The sequence below is a fragment of the Telmatherina bonti genome, assembly GCF_933228915.1.
Source record: "Telmatherina bonti genome assembly, chromosome: 23".
NCBI classification, from domain to species: domain Eukaryota; kingdom Metazoa; phylum Chordata; class Actinopteri; order Atheriniformes; family Telmatherinidae; genus Telmatherina; species Telmatherina bonti.
Genome location: NC_136632.1, coordinates 5902559 through 5908558, shown reverse-complemented (window position 1 = coordinate 5908558; position 6000 = coordinate 5902559).

The following is a 6000-nucleotide window of genomic DNA, read 5'->3' as shown; positions in this document are numbered from 1 at the left end:
AGCACATGTTGACAGTGCTGGTGAGCGAGCAACCTTACTTGTTGTAAAATATAGCAGAAACAAAAGCCTGACTCAAGGCAAAGGTGCATGCCATGCAACTGTGGCTCAGGGTTGATAAAGGTACCTGCAATCTATTTTGGGAATTGATGAAAGCAATTGTTTTGGTGAATGTGAGCAAGTCCAAAGGGTCCAATCCCTGGCACAGCCACAGCTTTGAAAGGCAATCATTCTCTTGGCTTAACTGGACAGAGAGATACCCAGCAGGATGCAGGTGCGGTTTGAGAAGTCTTTGCTGCACAAGTCACCTGCCCCATATGTGGTGCAGACACACATTCAGCATTTGTTCAAATCTTTGCAAAGGTTATTCAGAGCGAGATGGGAATGTGGTATTGTGAGGAGTACAGGTCACTGTTTTGTGAAGATTTGTCTGCGTCTTCCACTGTCATAGCAGGTATGTTGACTTTGGAGCATGCTTGAAAAGTTCACTGCTATTTAGAGAGCCTGGAGCAGACGGAAAGCATTTCTCTGCGATGGCCGGGAATTACAACCCGGGTCAACTGCTTGGAAGGCAGCTATTCTCACCACTATACCACCATCGCCTGGAAAAGTGCCCAAAGGCCGCTCGGCGCCCAGTTCAACTCCTGTGAATACATCAAGATGGGACGGCTCGAATTTACTAATTGTAGAATGACCTGAAAGTCATCAACTTCATCAGTAAATGTCAGCAACCAAAGTAAATCCAAATAAGACCTTTGCTAATGCTGAAAGAGATTGGATCATGTACAGTTGTTTAAAACTGAAAGTTCCCTTCTTTCATTCAAAAGTTTTACATGTCAGGTTTAAAAGAAAAAAGAACACGAAAGTTTGCTCCATACCAACTGTGCATATGAAATCAACACACCCTGAGATGAAAAATAAGACGTGAGATGTTACAGCCTATTTTCATTTCCAAAACCCAATAGAAAGTAGGACAGAACCAACAGTCCTGAAAGACATATCAGTAGGACGGGGACTTGATGCTTAGTAAAACGCAGAAGCTCATGTTTTGCAACTGCTTATCAGACATTTCAGCAGTTTATGGGTTTCTTGACAACACCAAGAGCAACAATGATTTGCATTGCCCATGAACGTTGAAGAGACGAGTAGGATGTTGTAAAAGTGCCCGGTACTGGACATTATTGGTGAGCAAGCGCATTGTAGTGGCTTAAACGTTGTTGGCAGGATTCGAACCTGCGCGGGGAGACCCCAATGGATTTCTAGTCCATCGCCTTGACCACTCGGCCACAACAACGAGATTTGCCTTGCCGCTACAGGTGGAGGTACGACTTTGGGCATCCAGATCCACACTCCAAATCACTGTGCACAGCCCGAAATCAACACTGCCTGAGGTGAGGAATAAGACATGAGATCTCACAGCCTGTTTTCATTTCCAAAACCAAATAAGAAGCAGCACAGACCCAGCCGTCTTGAATGACCTAGTAGTTGGGCATGGTAAGAGGCAGGAGCTAATCAATTGCAATTGCTCATCAACTAGTATGTGCACATGCAACTGCTTTAGCAGTTTATAGCATTCACTTGTGGCTTTCTGGACAACATCAATGAAGGAGGTCTGCAACAATTGGCTTTGCCCATGAATGCTGAAGAGTCTACAAGGGTGTTGACAAATTTCCCAGTACTAGACGTCATTAGCAGGCAAGATCACATTAGGGGGTTGCACGGTGTCTGCAGAATTCAAACCTGTGCGGGGAGACCACAATGGATTTCTAATCCATGGCCTTGACTGCGCAGGCACGACAAAGACATTTGCAGTTCCGCTACAGATTCAGGTACGACTTTGGGCATCCAAGTTCATAGACTACAATCCAGTAACAACACATTGTTGCTCCCTACCACTCAAACCCGAAACATCAGGACTTGACACCAATTGTCTTCAATTGAGCACATGTTGACAGTGCTGGTGAGCGAGCAACCTTACTTGTTGTAAAATATAGCAGAAACAAAAGCCTGACTCAAGGCAAAGGTGCATGCCATGCAACTGTGGCTCAGGGTTGATAAAGGTACCTGCAATCTATTTTGGGAATTGATGAAAGCAATTGTTTTGGTGAATGTGAGCAAGTCCAAAGGGTCCAATCCCTGGCACAGCCACAGCTTTGAAAGGCAATCATTCTCTTGGCTTAACTGGACAGAGAGATACCCAGCAGGATGCAGGTGCGGTTTGAGAAGTCTTTGCTGCACAAGTCACCTGCCCCATATGTGGTGCAGACACACATTCAGCATTTGTTCAAATCTTTGCAAAGGTTATTCAGAGCGAGATGGGAATGTGGTATTGTGAGGAGTACAGGTCACTGTTTTGTGAAGATTTGTCTGCGTCTTCCACTGTCATAGCAGGTATGTTGACTTTGGAGCATGCTTGAAAAGTTCACTGCTATTTAGAGAGCCTGGAGCAGACGGAAAGCATTTCTCTGCGATGGCCGGGAATTACAACCCGGGTCAACTGCTTGGAAGGCAGCTATTCTCACCACTATACCACCATCGCCTGGAAAAGTGCCCAAAGGCCGCTCGGCGCCCAGTTCAACTCCTGTGAATACATCAAGATGGGACGGCTCGAATTTACTAATTGTAGAATGACCTGAAAGTCATCAACTTCATCAGTAAATGTCAGCAACCAAAGTAAATCCAAATAAGACCTTTGCTAATGCTGAAAGAGATTGGATCATGTACAGTTGTTTAAAACTGAAAGTTCCCTTCTTTCATTCAAAAGTTTTACATGTCAGGTTTAAAAGAAAAAAGAACACGAAAGTTTGCTCCATACCAACTGTGCATATGAAATCAACACACCCTGAGATGAAAAATAAGACGTGAGATGTTACAGCCTATTTTCATTTCCAAAACCCAATAGAAAGTAGGACAGAACCAACAGTCCTGAAAGACATATCAGTAGGACGGGGACTTGATGCTTAGTAAAACGCAGAAGCTCATGTTTTGCAACTGCTTATCAGACATTTCAGCAGTTTATGGGTTTCTTGACAACACCAAGAGCAACAATGATTTGCATTGCCCATGAACGTTGAAGAGACGAGTAGGATGTTGTAAAAGTGCCCGGTACTGGACATTATTGGTGAGCAAGCGCATTGTAGTGGCTTAAACATTGTTGGCAGGACTCGAACCTGCGCGGGGAGACCCCAATGGATTTCTAGTCCATCGCCTTGACCACTCGGCCACAACAACGAGATTTGCCTTGCCGCTACAGGTGGAGGTACGACTTTGGGCATCCAGATCCACACTCCAAATCACTGTGCACAGCCCGAAATCAACACAGCCTGAGGTGAGGAATAAGACATGAGATCTCACAGCCTGTTTTCATTTCCAAAACCAAATAAGAAGCAGCACAGACCCAGCCGTCTTGAATGACCTAGTAGTTGGGCATGGTAAGAGGCAGGAGCTAATCAATTGCAATTGCTCATCAACTAGTATGTGCACATGCAACTGCTTTAGCAGTTTATAGCATTCACTTGTGGATTTCTGGACAACATCAATGAAGGAGGTCTGCAACAATTGGCTTTGCCCATGAATGCTGAAGAGTCTACAAGGGTGTTGACAAATTTCCCAGTACTAGACGTCATTAGCAGGCAAGATCACATTAGGGGGTTGCACGGTGTCTGCAGAATTCAAACCTGTGCGGGGAGACCACAATGGATTTCTAATCCATGGCCTTGACTGCGCAGGCACGACAAAGACATTTGCAGTTCCGCTACAGATTCAGGTACGACTTTGGGCATCCAAGTTCATAGACTACAATCCAGTAACAACACATTGTTGCTCCCTACCACTCAAACCCGAAACATCAGGACTTGACACCAATTGTCTTCAATTGAGCACATGTTGACAGTGCTGGTGAGCGAGCAACCTTACTTGTTGTAAAATATAGCAGAAACAAAAGCCTGACTCAAGGCAAAGGTGCATGCCATGCAACTGTGGCTCAGGGTTGATAAAGGTACCTGCAATCTATTTTGGGAATTGATGAAAGCAATTGTTTTGGTGAATGTGAGCAAGTCCAAAGGGTCCAATCCCTGGCACAGCCACAGCTTTGAAAGGCAATCATTCTCTTGGCTTAACTGGACAGAGAGATACCCAGCAGGATGCAGGTGCGGTTTGAGAAGTCTTTGCTGCACAAGTCACCTGCCCCATATGTGGTGCAGACACACATTCAGCATTTGTTCAAATCTTTGCAAAGGTTATTCAGAGCGAGATGGGAATGTGGTATTGTGAGGAGTACAGGTCACTGTTTTGTGAAGATTTGTCTGCGTCTTCCACTGTCATAGCAGGTATGTTGACTTTGGAGCATGTTTGAAAAGTTCACTGCTATTTAGAGACGGAAAGCATTTCTCTGCGATGGCCGGGAATTGAACCCGTTCACTGGTAAACCGTTTCCCATTCATTCTCTATGGTAGTCCTAAACCACTACGGAAGCAATACATTTTTGGCCACTACGAAGGTGTGGCGCTATTTCTCTTTTTCTATTTCCCTCGGGGGAAAGTTTAGTTCTTGCGGCTTCCTCGACAGAGCGGCAGTCGACGGCGAGAAATAGATTTTGTGGCGGACATTTTAAATGGTGTTTCCCTGGTGTTGCAGGGAAATATATATACTGCCCCGCCAAAGTGCACGCCTTGTATCGTGGCCAGGGCATGGAGACTGAAATGACTTGGAAAGACTTCCAGAAGTCTCCATTTTATGACCTTGAGAAAAAGAGATGGTCAGAGGAAAGGAAATAATCTAATTGTATATATTTTATTCTCATTGAAATGTTTTCTGCTCATGTAAAACGTTTTATGTGGTATGATACACTTATTTTATCATAAACAAATTCTCATATTTTACAAACATGTTTAGATATATAGAGTTGTCTGTACAAACGCTTTCTTGTAAAACCATTTGCTTCGTTCATTATTCAATAATAGTCATTGTAAATATCTGTAAATATTTTTTTTACTGTAAAGTTATGTTTATACACATTTATTTTATTATTTCAAATATATGTTGATATTTATATATTCATTTTTGTAACCTCTTTACAACTTTTCTCACTCATTCATTATCACTTGCTCTTACACACACACATGCACACACACACACACAAACTCTGCCCCTTACACACACTGTTATTCACTGTAAAGTATTGTATTATACTTATAATTAATATTTTGGAGCCATATGTTTTCCCTAATTATTTGTGTGTTGATGTTTACATTACTTTGTTCATACTCAGTTAGCACAAAGTCCTCCACACAGGAAACTGCTGATGTGCACAGAATTTCACTGATAAATAAAAACAACTTTGTGAAAGTACTTTGTGGTAGGAAAGTTTTTTCAATACAGTTATATGTTCACCGACATTAAGTGGTAATACAATATAGAGTTTCATACAATAATAAGTAAAATTATATCAGATCATTTATTTCAAACATGTCATAAATATTCAAACCAATAATTCCACCACAGACGTACATGAAAAAAACCCCCAAAGTTAACAATTACATTTTAAATTTTTATATACAAAAGGAAGTGGTAGGAAGTACAAATTTATTTTGTCCTAACTCTTCTTAGAAATATTAATCATGTAACTTCTTCTCAATACAGTAATAATAATAATGATGATAGCACAAATAATATTAAAAATAATAGTGCCTACTTCTACAAGCAAGGAAACTGTATATACATATACATACATATAATTTTTCATGTGTGTACATATATGAACAGTACCACTAATCCCACCATTATCAATCTGATGTTCATACTGAACCCTTAAAATGACCTCCACTCTTAAATGTCCGATTTGACATGCTTCAAAAGGGATTCGAACTCGTGACCTTGAGGTTACTGGTGTTGCTGGCGTTGCTAGTGCTTTGAGGATATTAATTATTCATGAGCAAGACAACCTCGCCTGCCTATTGGCTCGTTCATTCGTGCCAACTATACGCGGCTGGGCCCCGCGTGGAA